This window comes from Lolium rigidum, chromosome 6, assembly GCF_022539505.1.
Source record: "Lolium rigidum isolate FL_2022 chromosome 6, APGP_CSIRO_Lrig_0.1, whole genome shotgun sequence".
Lineage (NCBI taxonomy): Eukaryota > Viridiplantae > Streptophyta > Magnoliopsida > Poales > Poaceae > Lolium > Lolium rigidum.
The window spans coordinates 197,164,071-197,184,159 of record NC_061513.1 but is presented as its reverse complement, the minus strand read 5'-3'; positions in this window follow the sequence as shown (position 1 = coordinate 197,184,159).

Here is a 20,089-nt window from a genome sequence, read left to right as displayed (position 1 = left end):
GGAAGAGCGAGGGGAAAAGTGAAGCACAAGTTTTTTGGCAAATGGCATTTTTAGTCTCAAAATCGTTATTAATATTGGAAAATGGCATTTTTAGTCTCAAATTCGTAATTAACAACGGCTAATTATTTTTGGCCGGATTAGTGGAGTGCTTAGTAATTAATAGCGGCTAACTAACATTCGTTCCACCACATTCCACCGATTCGGTTGAATGGGTGCATTTCGCATATGGGGAGAATATTCCCTTTCTAGGAATCACTCGGTTCCGTTCCATTCCACACCGAACACAAGAATTGGCTCTAGGTGCGGAACGGTTCCGTTCCATTCCACTCGGTTCTAGAACCGAACACACCCTAAGAATATGAGGGAGACAAAAATAGAAAATCCCAAAAAAACGGAGCAAGGATTCGCGAGCAAGGGTCGCAGATAGAGTGAGAACCTGACGGAAGAGTTGAGCGCATAGGAGTACTGTCTGGCGGTGAGTTATATTTTGGGACAGAGGCTGTCGGTCCTCCATGCAGACTGCCCTGAGCAAGCATAGCAATTGCAGAGGTACCGACGAAAGCCAATGGGACCACAATTGACATACAGAGTAGGTGATACATGTCTCCCGCTTCGCCCTTGAATTTTTCTCTATTTCTCTCTCTCTCTCACACACACAAGGCCCTCAAAGGACCTGGAGTAGGCATTAGAATAGCGACGGGTCTACATTTACAGAAAGACCTCGCAAAGAAATTAAAATGCACAATCTCCCTATGCTTTCCACATAACACCCAAATAGCTATTGTAAAACACGACACGACAGAGTCCAATTTCTCCCAAGTAGTTATCTACTAGGCATTTCGGCATTCATGAGATTATGCGGCATATGTTTTGAGAATGTGCCCAAAAGTAGGAGATATACCAAAATCTATTCAAATTAGAATACAAATAAGAAAAAAACACATACATACAAATATAACTTCCTCATGTCATGATAAATTTTCATATCACATTAATAGCGATCCTATAGGTTGAATAAAAATCTTTGTCAATTTTTCAGATGAATCCATCCATTCATATTCATACAAAAGATGGCTAGGGTGTGGGATTTCTAATAAGTTTTGGTCACGGCAACTATATTTATTTGTCCCAAATTTAGGAGGAACATCTATAATATATATAGTTTAAATGCGAGTAAAATAGGCCAGACATAAAGCATCAAGAATTAACCAGATTTAGCCATAGTTCGAGATGATTTGTTATATCGTATAATTATTCGCCATAGTTCTACTAATTAAGTTGGAAAATTGAAGTGGGAAAACATTACATTATTATTTATAGTAGCCTCTTAAAAACTAGCATTTTGTAATCAAACATATATATGGTCACTATCTACATTGTTAGAAATTAAACCAAATCCAATTCGTACATACAGGCTGATATATATAGCATTATTTTATGAAACCATGCATAATCCAACTCTTAATATTTCCAAAAACATATTCATATAGCTTGGGCGTTTTTAAGTTAATTTGTAGATTCATGCATATGGTGCATGCCATTCTAGATAGATACCAGCAGGTTAATAAGTCCGCACATTCGTGTCCCTGTTTTGTGGGCCAACATTTAATATATGCCCAAACTAGCTAATTGTTCCAATTTGAGTAATAAATCGGCCATGAATAACTCAATGAAAAAGTAAATCCAAATACAACTACAAGTTAAAAATGGTCACACTACATAGTTTCTCATCGTGTGTCTACTTTATATATACATGTGAAAAGTTCATGAGAATGGCATAGGTTTGCACCTTGTTCACTTCGTAGTTTTTTTCGCGTTTCACAAAAATACTCACATTAATTAAGACATCTTGATGCGGCCTAAGGCCACGTGGGTTGCCCGATCTCACGAATTGACCGAGGGAAAGGCGGGGGAGAGGAAGAACACGAAGAACACGACGAAGAACACGATGAACACACGCGAGCGCACGCAACACAACCCGATACAATTCCGGTTTACTCCTGATAGCCCGAACCACTATCCCGATAGAATCTCTCAAGGGAGAGACACGCGGTAGAATCCCCGAGAGGAAGATCGGTATACGATCGGTGGAATCACACGAGTGAGAGACCGGTGGTAGAATCACAGGTGTGAGAGACTAATCATATAAGGAGTACCTTGTACAATAGATTTGGGTAATCTAAGGAGGGGGTTTCCCTAATCCCAAAGGGATGGTGGATGCATGAGTGAAATTCTAGTTCATCAACTCTAACCTAATGAAGGGGGAGGTGGGAGCCTATATAAAGGGAGCCACTAAGGAGGGGTAGTTTAGGCATAGAAGGGGGTACATGGGCCTTGGCCCTAACTGACTTGTGGCTAGCGCTTCACATAGTCCGGAGACTCTCGTGTATGTAGGCCGGAGACTCCGGTCTTGATCTTCATGGGCCGGAGACTCCGTTGTGAGTTGGCGAGGCCGGCGACTCCGGTGTAGCTGCGCCTGGAGCTTCTTCCATGCTTCCACAACCTCGGCCTTGAGTCCTCGAGCATCCATGGCATCCTCCACTTCCTCCGTACTTGGCGATGTATTCCTATCATGGTCATATGACGGAGGATGAAGTAGCATACCATTCCACATATGTAATTGTACGCACGCATAAAGGAGAAGATTCACCTTTGCGTGACATGTTGGCGTCGATGCATATGATGTGGCGAAGACCGAAGGTCGGGCTACATCATCTCCCCTTGAAAAAGAGTCGTCCTCGACGATAACTCATCATGAACGGGTAGAGGTGGGAGATGACAACAACTCTTGAATGTGGCATCACTTATCATGAACCCTATCAATAGCACAAGACAAGCAACGCAACACTCAAAGAGTAGCCGAAGTTCCATGGGTATAACAAGAGAGCGCAAGTTGAAGGAGGTCACCTTATCGAAGTGTCGTTGTGCTCTCATTGAGAGATCTTGTGTAGTCGAAGTGTGTGGGCGAAACCACTCATTGGAGCTCACTTGTATCATACTCTCAAGAGCTCGTTTGGTCAACTCGTGCTCAATCAAGGCTGACCTTGTTTTCCGTGTACCTACACACACAATAGGCAAAGCAAAGAACGTGTGTGCATGGTATATGAACACATCATCCATCATGATGGCCCATTTCTTTTGCACATCACCATTAGCATGAAGCAATTTACCATAGGAGATGTGGTGAATATGCGGAGTAAACATGGGAACATGCTCAACATGGATATATGCAAAGTCTCCAAAATGTGAGAGAGCTATGGGGGCAATCTCATTTACAAGCATATTAACATTATGGCAAACCAAGCATTGGAAAGAGAAAGTATTCAACATTTTGGTTGCACTAATGGGAGAATATTGCAAGCATGTAGCACAAAACATGTTCAAATTTGTATCATAGCATGGCATGGTCAAATTGTCACAAGCAACTATTTCCACATGATCAACAATGGTGGTATCACAAGTATCACAAGGGAAAGTGAAAGAAGCATATGACATAGCAATAGGATCATCCAACTCATGCAAGCACTCATAAATCATCATGTCCACTAGTGGGATCATGTCATCATCAACACCCATATAGGTACCTTTGTAGTCCCGCTCATATGAGGTAGGTGTTGTGGAAGAGGTAGGCTCGATGTGGCCTCCATGTTCATCTTCAAGCAACAAGCATGGTGTGATATCATCATCTTCATGCACCATGTACATCTTCTCCATGATCGGCGTCTCGTCATCCATGGGACCTCATAAGACAAAAGGAAAAACACTAGAGGTAGAGGGTAAGTTGTTAGAATTCGAAATGGCCTCACATGACCTATCAACTACCACTCTCATCTCACTCGGTGTATCACTCATGCTCTCGAAGTGGAGGCACTCATCAAACTCACATATAGTGGAGTCACTCATCTCACATATAGTGGAGTCGCTCATCTCACATATAGTGGAGTCCGTCATCTCCATGGCAATGGCGTCGTCGATGTCCGAGAAACCTAGCAAAGAGGAAGACAACACAAGAGGAGTAGAGGTTAAGTTGTTAGAAATCGAAACATCCTCACTCGACTCATGGTGTGTATCACTCTTGCTCTCAAGGTGTTTGAAGTAGGATTTGCACTCGGCTTTGTCTTGGAGGGTCATTTTGGCCTCTCGAGCATCTAGCTCCGCGAAGTATGCTCTCATCTCGGCTTGCTATTGTGGGATCATCATGTATATATCTCACTAGGAAGGTGTATATGTATGTGGTGGAAGGAAAGCTACACAAGTATCTCACCTATCAAGAAAGTATCAGAAAGTGGTTCAAGTCAAGAGCAAAGTCGAAATGTATCGGGTTACTCACACACACACTCAAAGCACACGCAAAAGTCTAAGAACTCTATATGTGGTGGGTAAGGGGTGGATAGCAAACGAAAAAGATCAACGGAAAAGTCTATTGTCAAATGTGGGTAAGATCCAAAGTCAAATGTCAAAAGTGGTGATCTATGTCAAGGAAACACGGAAACACACACAACGGAGAACAATGGGGTTAGCGCGACCAAGGAAGTGAGCAAGTGACAAAGATGGTCCTAACGAAGACTATATGCTCGATGTCACGCCAACACAAGAGAGACCGTAGCTTGGTTGCACAAGAAAGAAGCAACAAGATTTGCACAAATGCCACTCTTCTCTTTTCTCTCTTAGTGCTCACAAGCTTTGCACTTCTCGGTATCGGTGGACACACACTCTTTTCTATTTTTTTTTCTCTTTTTTTTCTATGCTTAGAAGCTTTATTTTTCTCTATGTATATGTCACACTTTTCTTCTTTTGTGTATCTTTCTCACCGAGCTTGCTTCGGAGCTTCGCTCAACACAATGCACACACACAAACCCTCTCACGGTCGTGACACTTGTGCAATGCTTCGCAACACTCGAAAAGCCACTCTCAATGGGATAGGTACACAAAGAAAGAAACGGGGCTACAAGGGGGGAGGGGTGCAAGTTATACCTAGATGAAAAGGTTAGGCGGTGTCAAGCACACGAACTTGCGATGACGAAGGGGTGTCGATGATGGTGGCGAAGTTGCGCCGGAATCCGGGGTGCCAACGGTGTCGTCGCGGTGTCGATGTAGGCGCGGAAGCGGAACAGACAGCCGATTCACTCCAAATCGGAAACCGAGCAAATTAAGTCAATGCCCGAAAAGTTGGGTCAAAACGAGCGGTCGAAAGTTGGGTTCCAAAAATTTCGGAAAAGGTGTCAAAATTAGAGTCACGATATTGTGAGATGGCTGTAAAAGTTTGGAGTCAAACGGGCTCCGGAAAGTTGTCAAAATTTGGAGCAAAAAGTGGAGTCAAAATTGGACTAAACTATGTCAAAACCGGTCCAGGAGTCGGTTGGACCGGGTCTGGGGCCGGACCATCCGGCGTGCCGCCCGGTTGGCGCCCGGTCCGAGCTGATTTTGCGAGATATCCGGCGTGCCGCCCGGTTTTGCTCCGGTTTCAACCGGGCCGTCCGGCGTATCGCCCGGTTGAGGCGCTTGCTGGCAGTCTGGCCGCGGGAGAGCTGGTGGTTGGCAGCGGGGCGTGCCCGCGTGGTGGTTGCCGGGGCGGGTAGGAGCTGTGGCCCTGGCAGCAGTTGGGGATGAGCGGGGCAGTTGCTGTGGCTGCTGTTGGCGCGAGGTGGGCTGGGCCAGGCGGGCAGGTGGAGCTCGAGCTGGGGCGGGTCGGTGGAGAGCAGCGTGGGGCTGTTTTGGGCGCGGCAGCAGCAGTAGCAGCATGGGCGCGGGCGTGGCTGGGAGGCGCGCGGCGGCTTGGGCGTGGCAGTGGCCTAGGCGGAGGCGCTGCTTGGGCGGGCGGCTCGGTGGCTGTCGGCAGGCGGCGTGCGCGGCGGGGCTCTGCTGCTGCAGGGCGAGTTGGGCCAAGGCGGCGGCCAGTGATGGATGCTGGCGGGAGTGGGCGGGTGCCTGAGTGGCCTGCGCGTGGTGGTGCGCTGCACGGAGCGAGCAGCGCTTGCTGGCGGCGTGGATGTGGGCCAGGCGGCCTTGGCGCTTTGCGGGAGCTAGGCGCGCGTGCAGGGTGGTGCCAGGCAGTGAAGTCAACGGGCGGGTCGGGCGCGTGGAGAAGAAACTGTTCTTCTCTGTTCTTGATGAAAACAACACCAAAATTGCTCAGATTTGCACCGAATTGGATGAAATTGATGGGGAAAAGATGGGGAAGTAGTAGATCAGCACCAACAACATCAAATCAGTGGACCAAAACCACAAAAAACTCAACAAATCCAGAGATCAATTTTCGAGCTATTTTTTGGGGAAGTTTTTGGGCGAAATTGGAGAGATTCGAGGGTCAAATTCGTGGCAACCTTTGCTTTGATACCATATGATGCGGCCTAAGGCCACGTGGGTTGCCCGATCTCACGAATTGACCAAGGGAAAGGCGGGGGAGAGGAAGAACACGAAGAACACGGCGAAGAACACGATGAACACACGCGAACGCACGCAACACAACCCGATACAATTCCGGTTTACTCCCGATAGCCTGAACCATGGCGCGTAGTTGACATGGGAGTTAGAAATCTTTGTGGTGTAGTTTTTCTTCAGTTCCCCGGCAACGGCGCCAGAAAATATGCTTGATGGCGTGTATTTCACACGTTCGTTGGGAACCCCAAGAGGAAGGTATGATGCGCACAGCAGCAAGTTTTCCCTCGTAAAGAAACCAAGGTTTATCGAACCGGGAGGAGCCAAGAAGCACGTTGAAGGTTGATGGCGGCGGGATGTAGTGCGGCGCAACACCGGAGATCCCGGCGCCAACGTGGAACTCGCACAACACAACCAAAGTACTTTGCCCCAACGAAACGAGTGAGGTTGTCAATCTCACCGGCTTACTGTAACAAAGGATTAACCGTATTGTGTGGAAGATGATTGTTTACAGAGAAAACAGTAAAAACAAGTATTGCGACAGATTTGTATTTCGAGTATAAAAGAATGGACCGGGGTCCACAGTTCACTAGAGGTGTCTCTCCCATAAGGTAAAAGCATGTTGGGTGAACAAATTACAGTCGGGCAATTGACAAATAGAGAGGGCATAACAATGCACATACATGTCATGATAAGTATAGTGAGATTTAATTGGGCATTACGACAAAGTACATAGACCGCCATCCAACTGCATCTATGCCTAAAAAGTCCACCTTCGAGGTTATCATCCGAACCCCTTCCGGTATTAAGTTGCAAAGCAACGGACAATTGCATTAAGTATGGTGCGTAATGTAATCAACAACTACATCCTTAGACATAGCATCAATGTTTTATCCCTAGTGGCAACAGACACAGCACAACCTTAGAACTTTCGTCACTCGTCCCGGTGTCAATGCGGGCATGAACCCACTATCGAGCATAAATACTCCCTCTTGGAGTTAAGAGCAAAAACTTGGCCGAGCCTCTACTAATAACGGAGAGCATGCAAGATCATAAACAACACATATGTAATAACTTGATAATTAACATAACATGGTATTCTCTATCCATCGGATCCCGACAAACACAACATATAGAATTACGAGATAGATAATCTTGATCATGTTAGGCAGCTCACAAGATCCAACAATGAAGCACAATGAGGAGAAGACAACCATCTAGCTACCGCTATGGACCCATAGTCCAGGGGTGAACTACTCACTCATCACTCCGGAGGCGACCATGGCGGTGTAGAGTCCTCCGGGAGATGAATCCCCTCTCCGGCAGGGTGCCGGAGGAGATCTCCAGAATCCCCCGAGATGGGATTGGCGGCGGCGGCGTCTCAGTAAGGTTTTCCGTATTGTGGTTCTTCGCATCAGGGGTTTCGCGACGGAGGCTTTAAGTAGGCGGAAGGGCAACGTGGGGGGCCCCACGAGGGCTCCACACCACAGGTCGGCGCGGCCAGGGCCTGGGCCGCGCCGCCCTATGGTGGCGGCCCCTCGTGACCCCACTTCGACTCCTCTTCGGTCTTCCGGAAGCTTCGTGGCAAAATAGGACCCTGGGTTTTGATTTCGTCCAATTCCGAGAATATTTCATTACTAGGATTTCTGAAACCAAAAACAGCAGAAAACAACAACTGGCTCTTCGGCATCTTGTTAATAGGTTAGTTCCAGAAAATGCACGAATATGACATAAAGTGTGCATAAAACATGTAGGTATCATCAATAATATGGCATGGAACATAAGAAATTATCGATACGTCGGAGACGTATCAGCATCCCCAAGCTTAGTTCCGCTCGTCCCGAGCGAGTAAAACGATAACAAAGATAATTTCTGAAGTGACATGCCATCATAACCTTGATCATACTATTTGTAAACATATGTAATGAATGCAGCGATCAAAACAATGGTAATGACATGAGTAAACAAGTGAATCATAAAGCAAAGACTTTTCATGAATAGTACTTCAAGACAAGCATCAATAAGTCTTGCATAAGAGTCAACTCATAAAGCAATAAATCAAAGTAAAGGTATTGAAGCAACACAAAGGAAGATTAAGTTTCAGCGGTTGCTTTCAACTTATAACATGTATATCTCATGGATAATTGTCAACATAGAGTAATATAACAAGTGCAATATGCAAGTATGTAGGAATCAATGCACAGTTCACACAAGTGTTTGCACCTTGAGATGGAGAGAGATAGGTGAACTGACTCAACATAAAAGTAAAAAGAATGGTCCTTCAAAGAGGAAAGCATCGATTGCTATATTTGTGCTAGAGCTTTTATTTTGAAAACATGAAACAATTTTGTCAACGGTAGTAATAAAGCATATGAGTTATGTAAATTATATCTTACAAGTTGCAAGCCTCATGCATAGTATACTAATAGTGCCCGCACCTTGTCCTAATTAGCTTGGACTACCGGATCATCACAATACACATGTTTTAACCAAGTGTCACAATGGGGTACCTCCATGCCGCATGTACAAAGGTCTAAGGAGAAAGCTCGCATTTTGGATTTCTCGCTTTTGATTATTCTCAACTTAGACATCCATACCGGGACAACATGGACAACAGATAATGGACTCCTCTTTAATGCATAAGCATGTGGCAACAATTATTATTCTCATATGAGCTTGAGGATATATGTCCAAAACTGAAACTTCCACCATGAATCATGGCTTTAGTTAGCGGCCCAATGTTCTTCTCTAACAATATGTATGCTCCAACCATTAAGGTGGTAGATCTCTCTTACTTCAGACAAGACGGACATGCATAGCAACTCACATGATATTCAACAAAGAATAGTTGATGGCGTCCCCGAAGCATGGTTATCGCACAACAAGCAACTTAATAAGAGATAAAGTGCATAAGTACATATTCAATACCACAATAGTTTTTAAGCTATTTGTCCCATGAGCTATATATTGCAAAGGTGAATGATGGAATTTTAAAGGTAGCACTCAAGCAATTTACTTTGGAATGGCGGATAAATACCATGTAGTAGGTAGGTATGGTGGACACAAATGGCATAGTGGTTGGCTCGAGGATTTTGGATGCATGAGAAGTATTCCCTCTCGATACAAGGTTTAGGCTAGCAAGGTTATTTGAAACAAACACAAGGATGAACGGTGCAGCAAAACTTACATAAAAGACATATTGTAAACATTATAAGACTCTACACCGTCTTCCTTGTTGTTCAAAACTCAATACTAGATATTATCTAGACTCTAGAGAAACCAAATATGCAAACCAAATTAGCAAGCTCTAAGTGTTTCTTCATTAATGGGTGCAAAGTATATGATGCAAGAGCTTAAACATGAGCACAACAATTGCCAAGTATCAAATTATCCAAGACATTTTAGAATTACTACATGTAGTATTTTCCAATTCCAACCATATAACAATTTAACAAAGAAGAAACTTCGCCATGAATACTATGAGTAAAGCCTAAGGACATACTTGTCCATATGCTACAGCGGAGTGTGTCTCTCTCCCACAAAGTGAATGCTAGGATCCATTTTATTCAAACAAAACAAAAACAAAAACAAACGGACGCTCCAAGCAAAGTGCATAAGATGTGACGGAATAAAAATATAGTTTCAGGGGAGGAACCTGATAATGTTGTCGATGAAGAAGGGGATGCCTTGGGCATCCCCAAGCTTAGACGCTTGAGTCTTCTTAGAATATGCAGGGGTGAACCACCGGGGCATCCCCAAGCTTAGAGCTTTCACTCTCCTTGATCATATTGTATCATACTCCTCTCTTGATCCTTGAAAACTTCCTCCACACCAAACTCGAAACAACTCATTAGAGGGTTAGTGCACAATAAAAATTAACATGTTCAGAGGTGACACAATCATTCTTAACACTTCTGGACATTGCATAAAGCTACTGGACATTAATGGATCAAAGAAATTCATCCAACATAGCAAAAGAGGCAATGCAAAATAAAAGGCAGAATCTGTCAAAACAGAAGCAGTCCGTAAAGATGGATTTTATTAGGGCACCAGACTTGCTCAAATGAAAATGCCCAAATTGAATGAAAGTTGCGTACATATCTGAGGATCACTCACGTAAATTGGCTTAATTTTCTGAGTTACCTACAGAGAATTAGACCCAGATTCGTGACGAGCAAAGAAATGCTGTTTCACGCGAGTAATCCAAATCTAGTATTTACTTACTATCAAAGACTTTACTTGGCACAACAAAACATAAAACTAAGATAAGGAGAGGTTGCTACAGTAGTAAACAACTTCCAAGACTCAAATATAAAAAAAAACTGTAGTAAAAACATGGGTTGTCTCCCATAAGCGCTTTTCTTTAACGCCTTTCAGCTAGGCGCAGAAAGTGTAACTCAAGTAACATCAAGAGATGAAGCATCAACATCATAATTTGTTCTAATAATAGAATCATAAGGTAACTTCATTCTCTTTCTAGGGAAGTGTTCCATACCTTTCTTTAGAGGAAATTGATATTTAATATTACCTTCCTTCATATCAATAGTAGCACCAACGGTTCGAAGAAAAGGTCTTCCCAATATAATGGGGCAAGATGCATTGCATTCAATATCCAAGACAACAAAATCAACGGGGACAAGGTTATTGTTAACCATAATATGAACATTATCAACTTTCCCTAAAGGTTTCTTTTTAGCATTATCAACGAGATTAACATCCAGATAACAGTTTTTCAATGGTGGCAAGTCAAGCATATCATAGACTTTCTTAGGTATAACAGAAATACTTGCACCAAGATCACATAAAGCATTACAATCAAAATCTTTGACTCTCATTTTAATGATGGGCTCCCAACCATCCTCTAGCTTTCTAGGAATAGAAGTTTCAAGTTTTAGTTTCTCTTCTCTAGCTTTTATGAGAGCATTTGTAATATGTTTTGTGAAAGCCAAGTTTACAGCGCTAGCATTGGGACTTTTAGCAAGTTTTTGTAAGAACTTTATAACTTCAGAGATGTGGCAATCATCAAATCTAAATCATTACAATCTAAAGCAATGGGATTATCATCCCCAAGGTTGGAAAAAATTTCAGCAAGTTTTATCACGAGCAGTTTCAGCAGTTTTAGCAGTTTCAGGTAATTTTGCGCGCTTTGCACTAGGAGTAGAAACATTGCCAAAACCAATTATTTTACCATTGATAGTAGGAGGTGCAGCAACATGTGAATCATTAGCATTGCTAGTGGTGGTGATAGTCCAAACTTTAGCTACATTTTTCTCTTTAGCTAGTTTTTCATTTTCTTCTCTATCCCATCTAGCACGCAGTTCAGCCATTAATCTTATATTCTCATTAATTCTAACTTGGATGGCATTTGCTGTAGTAACAATTTTATTTTCAATATCCCTATTAGGCATAACTTTCGATTTCAAAAGATCAACATCAGAGGCAAGACTATCAACCTTAGAAGCAAGAATATCAATTTTATTGAGCTTTTCCTCAACAGATTTGTTAAAGGCAGTTTGTGTACTAATAAATTCTTTAAGCGTAGCTTCAAGTCCAGGGGGTGTATTCCTATTATTGTTGTAAGAATTCCCATAAGAATTAGCATAACCGTTACCATTATTATAAGGATATGGCCTATAGTTATTACTAGAATTGTTCCGATAAGCATTGTTGTTATTATTTTTAATGAAGTTTACATCAACATGTTCTTCTTGGGCAACCAATGAAGCTAACGGAACATTATTAGGATCAACATTAGTCCTATCATTCACAAGCATAGACATAATAGCATCAACCTTATCATTCAAGGAAGAGGATTCTTCAACGGAATTTACCTTCTTACCTTGTGGAGCTCTTTCCGTGTGCCATTCAGAGTAATTAACCATCATATTATCAAGGAGCTTTGTTGCTTCACCAAGAGTGATGGACATAAAGGTACCTCCAGCAGCTGAATCCAATAAATTCCGTGAAGAAAAATTTAGTCCTGCATAGAAGGTTTGGATGATCATCCAAGTAGTCGGTCCATGGGTTGGGCAATTTTTAACCAAAGATTTCATTCTTTCCCAAGCTTGAGCAACATGTTCATTATCCAATTGTTTAAAATTCATTATGCTACTCCTCAAAGATATAATTTTAGCAGGGGGATAATATCTACCAATAAAAGCATACTTGCATTTAGTCCAGGAATCAATACTATTCTTAGGCAGAGATAGCAACCAATCTTTAGCTCTTCCTCTTAATGAGAAAGGAAACAATTTTAATTTTATAATGTCACCATCTACATCTTTATACTTTTGCATTTCACACAATTCAACAAAATTATTGAGATGGGCAGCAGCATCATCAGAACTAACACCGGAAAATTGCTCTCTCATGACAAGATTCGAGTAAAGCAGGTTTAATTTCAAAGAATTCTGCTGTAGTAGCAGGTGGAGCAATAGGTGTGCATAAGAAATCATTATTATTTGTGCTAGTGAAGTCACACAACTTAGTATTTTCAGGGGTTGCCATTTTAGCAGTAGTAAATAAAACAAACTAGATAAAGTAAATGCAAGTAAACTAATTTTTTTTTGTGTTTTTGATATAGAGTGCAAGACAGTAAATAAAGTAAAGCTAGCAACTAATTTTTTTGTGTTTTGATATAATGCAGCAAACAAAGTAGTAAATAAAATAAAGCAAGACAAAAACAAAGTAAAGAGATTGGGAAGTGGAGACTCCCCTTGCAGCGTGTCTTGATCTCCCCGGCAACGGCGCCAGAAAATATGCTGGCGCGTAGTTGACGTGGGAGTTAGAAATCTTTGTGGTGTAGTTTTTCTTCAGTTCCCCGGCAACGGCGCCAGAAAATATGCTTGATGGCGTGTATTTCACACGTCCGTTGGGAACCCCAAGAGGAAGGTATGATGCGCACAACAGCAAGTTTTCTCTCAGAAAGAAACCAAGGTTTATCGAACCAGGAGGAGCCAAGAAGCACGTTGAAGGTTGATGGCGGCGGGATGTAGTGCGGCGCAACACCGGAGATCCCGGCGCCAACGTGGAACCCGCACAACACAACCAAAGTACTTTGCCCCAACGAAACGGTGAGGTTGTCAATCTCGGCGGCTTGCTTGTAACAAAGGATTAACCGTATTGTGTGGAAGATGATTGTTTGCAGAGAAAACAGTAAAAACAAGTATTGCAGCAGATTTGTATTTCAGTATAAAAGAATGGACCGGGGTCCACAGTTCACTAGAGGTGTCTCTCCCATAAGGTAAAAGCATGTTGGGTGAACAAATTACAGTCGGGAAATTGACAAATAGAGAGGGCATAACAATGCACATACATGTCATGATAAGTATAGTGAGATTTAATTGGGCATTACGACAAAGTACATAGACCGCCATCCAACTGCATCTATGCCTAAAAAGTCCACCTTCGGGTTATCATCCGAACCCCTTCCAGTATTAAGTTGCAAAGCAACGGACAATTGCATTAAGTATGGTGCGTAATGTAATCAACAACTACATCCTTAGACATAGCATCAATGTTTTATCCCTAGTGGAAACAAGCACATCACAACCTTAGAACTTTACGTCACATCGTCCCGGTGTCAATGCGGGCATGAACCCACTATCGAGCATAAATACTCCCTCTTGGAGTTAAGAGCAAAAACTTGGCCGGAGCCTCTACTAATAACGGAGAGCATGCAAGATCATAAACAACACATATGTAATAACTTGATAATTAACATAACATGGTATTCTCTATCCATCGGATCCCGACAAACACAACATATAGAATTACAGATAGATGATCTTGATCATGTTAGGCAGCTCACAAGATTCAACAATGAAGCACAATGAGGAGAAGACAACCATCTAGCTACTGCTATGGACCCATAGTCCGGGGGTGAACTACTCACTCATCACTCCGGAGGCGACCATGGCGGTGTAGAGTCCTCCGGGAGATGAATCCCCTCTCCGGCAGGGTGCCGGAGGAGATCTCCAGAATCCCCCGAGATGGGATTGGCGGTGGCGGCGTCTCAGTAAGGTTTTCCGTGTCGTGGTTCTTCGCATCAGGGGTTTCGCGACGGAGGCTTTAAGTAGGCGGAAGGGCAACGTGGGGGGCCACACGAGGGCCCCACACCACAGGTCGGCGCGGCCAGGGCCAGGGCCGCGCCGCCCTATGGTGGTGGCCCCTCGTGGCCCCACTTCGACTCCTCTTCGGTCTTCCGGAAGCTTCGTGGCAAAATAGGACCCTGGGTTTTGATTTCGTCCAATTCCGAGAATATTTTGTTACTAGGATTTCTGAAACCAAAAACAGCGAGAAAACAGACAATCGGCTCTTCGGCATCTTGTTAATAGGTTAGTTCCAGAAAATGCACGAATATGACATAAAGTGTGCATAAAACATGTAGGTATCATCAATAATATGGCATGGAACATAAGAAATTATCGATACATCGGAGACGTATCAAACCACTATCTCGATAGAATCTCTCAAGGGAGAGACACGCGGTAGAATCCCCGAGAGGAAGATCGGTATACGATCGGTGGAATCACACGAGTGAGAGACCGGTGGTAGAATCACAAGTGTGAGAGACTCATCATATAAGGAGTGCCTTGTACAATAGATTTGGGTAATCTAAGGAGGGGGTTTCCCTAATCCCAAAGGGATGGTGGAGGCATGAGCCAAATTCTAGTTCATCAACTCTAACCTAATGAAGGGGGAGGTGGGAGCCTATATATAGGGAGCCACTAAGGAGGGGTAGTTTAGGCATAGAAGGGAGTACATGGGCCTTGGCCCTAATTGACTTGTGGCTAGCGCTTCACATAGTCCGGAGACTCTCGTGTATGTAGGCCGGAGACTCCGGTCTTGATCTTCATGGGCCGGAGACTCCGTTGTGAGTTGGCGAGGCCGGCGACTCCGGTGTAGCTGCGCCTGGAGCTTCTTCCATGCTTCCAAAACCTCGGCCTTGAGTCCTCGAGCATCCATGGCATCCTCCACTTCCTCCGTACTTGGCGATGTATTCCTATCATGGTCATATGACGGAGGATGAAGTAGCATACCATTCCACATATGTAATTGTACGCACGCATAAAGGAGAAGATTCACCTTTGTGTGACATGTCGGCGTCGATGCATATGATGTGGCGAAGACCGAAGGTCGGGCTACATCACATCTTTTCAACTAATATATGTCGTAGGAGTGCTTTAATTAATTATGTGAGTTCTCATGTGCAATGCACATGTAACTTACTAGTATATATATAGTCTGAACACAAGATTATATTTAAAGAACAATAATAATAGCAGTTATATTCCAAAAATGAGAATATTTTAAGCATATATAGAAACTTGTAGAATGATGGTGAACTGTGTTTTCGGGACTATGCATAGCTAGTGTTCATGGTGCAAAAGGCTAAGATCATCCAATATGTTGTCTCCACAAGACCTATATACGTACTAGAAGAAAAACATAGTCGATAAGGTTGTCTATTAACTAGTTCAGGTTATCCACAAGAACATTTCTTATGCATGGGTGACCTATAAACCGCTTGTGGGCCATCCAGAAACGATACAAAATAATTTACCTCCCCTTCCCCTCTCATACATGAGTACACCAATAGCACACACACACACACACACCATGGTGCCCAGGCACAATACATCATGACCGTACAATTACATCATGGGTTTGTGATTGCATCATAGGTGTATAAAGGAGAGAAAATCACTTTCCAAATATCAGCAGGAGTGAGAATGCACTTTCCATTTATTAGAAATAGAGACAAAACACTTCGTAGTTTCCTGCGCAGGTTTCCTTTTATGATTTGTGGTGCCTAGAGGCACCATGGTGCACCGGTTAGTTTACCTATATATATGTATATATATATGTGTGTGTGTGTGGGGGGGGGAGTCCCATGTTAATTCTAACCTTGACTTCATATAGCGGGAGACATCATAATTAAGATAAGTGTGGTGGGACATATCTTATGGCAAAAGTTCACACTATAGGTGATGTCTTAAGGTCATCCACACTATATATGTTGTCCACTAGACCTACCCACCATAAAGGAAAAAGTAGTCGATAGGTTGTCTATATATTATACATTAGTGGAGGTTGTCAGGAAAAATTCTTATTGGGTGACTTACAAGCAGCTTGTGTGGGTTGGCCACAAGCAATAGAAAATAAATTCTCTCTCCTTCCTCTCTCAAGCATGAGGGTACACCAATATCATTTGTGGGTCCCATCTTAGTGCTAAGGTTCAGTTCTCTATACACCCATTTTTAATATAAAATAAAATATAATATGGTAGTGTTTAACTGTGCATTAGAGCATCAATCCTAGCTTATGGGTTCCAGAATCTCGAACGACTAGCTTTAGAGGGATTCGCTAGTGCTCTGCATGATCGCAATTGTCTAGGTGCCTCTAAACATCTAGAACACCATCGCTTTCCTTTTTCTAGGAAAAGATGCCCGGCGAATGCACATGTGAGCCATATTGCAGAGATGGTGTTTTTCAATCATCAATCTTGGGATTTGCCTATCTATATGTCCAACAGTTGATATTCAAAGTTATTCGTACAATATTTAGTGGTACATATTAGCATCATTAGAAAGTGTTTTCAAAACGAATCCAATGATACTAATTACCTACAATACAATAAAGATTTTGTTGTGCTTTTTCTTGGTCAAACTTCATCTTGGAATACACGCGTGTGCATTATTCATCGAAACAGAGGTAGTAGCACAACCTCCATCCCAAAGCTTAAGAGCTTATTTGATTCATATATATGATTCATATAGGAATTATGTAGGATTTAGATCACATGTGAATTTTTCCCACACTAGTTGTTTGATTCATAGGAACATATCCTATAGGAATCTTGCAGTGCAAATCGTATAAGAATAAAACATTAGGTCATACCTCATGGAAAATTTCCTTTGGCACAATCAAACACAACTCATCTTCCTATATGATTCAACTAGCCATTAAATCTCAATCCTATATTTTTCATATTTCTATGGTTTTCCCATCCTATGAATCAAAGGAGCCTTAGGGCTTATATTTATTTTTAGAAAGTAAAACTATATTAAGATTGACCAAGTTTTACAAAAAACCTTTAGCATGCAAAATACAAAGTTGAGTCAATTCGTTTGAATCGGAGGGAGTAGATTTGATGTTATGGTACTGTTTGACAGCTGCTCGGTACTGTCTTTTTTTTGAACCAAACTTCCTCCTTCATGAAGCTTTTATTTTGGGATAGAGCTTCAGTGACTTGATACATCCATATATCTAGAAAAAGTTGAGTCAATTCATTTGAATCGGAGGGAGTACATTTGACGTTATGGTACTGTTTGACAGCTGCTTGGCACTGTCTTTTTTTTTGAACCAAACTGCCCCCTTCACGAAGCTTTTATTTTAGGATAGAGCTTCACTTACTTGATACTTCCAAGTATCACTGTGACCTGGTGCCACCATCCACCATCCATCTCAGATCCAACGTATGCGATCGATTCCGGATTTAAACTAAATAATTATGATTGCTCAGAAATATTTGAAGAACTTCCAGTAAATCATGCATATTTTGATTTATATTTTGGTGAAGTTTCATTTGATTTGAATCAAAGGTTTGTGAGAAAATATATATTTAGTTTAAACTAGTGCTCGTATACGTAAAAAGCTCTTTAATCACAAGCTAATCGTCCGATGGGATGAAATATTCAAAGATTTTAGAACAAGGCATCTACATTTTACTGGATTTTTTTCAAAATTTTCTGAATAGTTTTTGTTTTTAGGTTCGAAATAAGAGATAGTTTGGAACGTTGGATCTCAAATGGATGGTAGATGGTGGAACCAAGTCACAATGAGACTTGGAGGCATCAAGTTACTGCAACTCTGTCCTTTTATTTTGACAAACTATAGAGCCGCTGACGTTGCCGGTTTTTCCCCCAAAAATGGGTTGTGCATCTATGGTTGCGTACGGCCGACGCCGATTCTTAGCAAGCAAGTTCTTCCTATAAGTAGTATCCATACTCCAAGGCACATATAAAAAAAGAACCCATCCCGTTCTCGTGTTCCTTATCACTCTTCTCTGAAGATGGAGGAGGCCCTCTTCTTGTGCCCCCTCTGCATGCTGCCCTTCAAAACCCCCATATCCAAGGTCGCTCCCTTTTGATTTCATTTTTATGTTCACCTGTGAGAAATGTCAATGACAATTGATGCCACATACGTTGTTCCGTGCAGTGCAAGGGCGGTCATATGGGCTATCGGCACTGCGTCGGCGAGCTTGCGCCGAACCCGTGTAAGAAGTGCGAGAAGCCGGCGAGGTTGCCGCCGTCGAATCGATCTCGGGAAAGATTGCCGCCGTCGAATCGATCTGGGGCAATGGTCAAGTGCGTCGGCTGCCAGAGCTTGGTCGCCTCCAGGGAGTCCTACAACCACTATATCGCGTGCCCGCATGGTCCGTGCGGCTGCACATAGGCCATCAAAACCGGCTGCAGCTTCACCGGCCCGTCGTGGGAGCTCCTGGTAGACCTCCAAGCATCCCACTCCATCCCAGCGCTTACGTTGTAGTATGGCATACCCGCCTGGTGCATAGTTTGTGTTCCGGTACAACCGCACGGACACCTGTTCATCGGCAGTGGGGAAGAAGACGGTACCATGTTCGCCATCACCGTTGGCGCGCTCGGCCCGACCATCATTGTGTCCTGTGTGTGCATCAGGTCGACCGCATGCTTGTTTCCGATGTACAAGGCGCATCTGCTGGTGATTGGTCCGCCGGCGCCGGCGCCAGCTGGGACCAGTGACCTCTCGACGGACACCTTGATTGCGGTAATCGAGTCGACGAGCCCCCGACGCCTAGCTCGATCATGTTGCAGCAGCTCACTTCTTTCCTGGCGGTGCCGCCTCGTTACACGAAGCAGAATGGAGGGCAGCGTGTGTTGCCTATCTGCGTTTGCATCAACAAGAAGGTTATACAATAATCTTCGTTTAGTCATACTGCAATGTAGTTACTCGAAGATCGGAGGGAGTAGTTTAGTTCGAAATAGGGTTTGTTCGGATGTATTTTGGACTTGTATAGTAGTACTACTACTCCAGAACTATTAGCTAGCTAATTGGAGTGCTAGAATGCAGCTCGGAGTATTAGTATTTTGGTAGTACTACTTGTATATATATGTGACTGCAAGTTCAAACTAAAATGGAGTATTTCTTGCTAATGTTATCCTCTTGGAGTCATCCTTTTTTCTGAATGTGTTAACTATGCTATTGGCTAAGGCTTCGTTTAGATTTCTTTGGTTGAATTCATATTTCGTCTCTTCCTAATTTGGGAAAACTGCACTGTCATGGGCATTCTTACAAGGTCGCTGAAGTTTCGAAGTTTCTTAATGTATATTGCGTAGGGTGTACCCCCTTAACATGGATCTTTTGCATTTTTGGTTGTATTTTTTGGCAATTTTCAGGACCATAAAATAGCACGCCTTCAGTTGAAATTTTAATTACTTTTCGAAAAGTGGCCGATACTAGCATGGAGTAGTAATTTTTTTTGTACTCCCTCGGTCCCACAAAAAGTGTCTCACCTTTCTTCAAATTTAGATGGATAGATGTATCCATCTTTTTTTTTTGAAAAAGTTGAGACAACTTTGGTGGGACGGAGCCACGGAGTCCTAGTTGATGGCGAGAAGGTTGATGCCTTGCTAGGTTGGTGTACGTTGCAAAAAGAACAAGGTTGGTG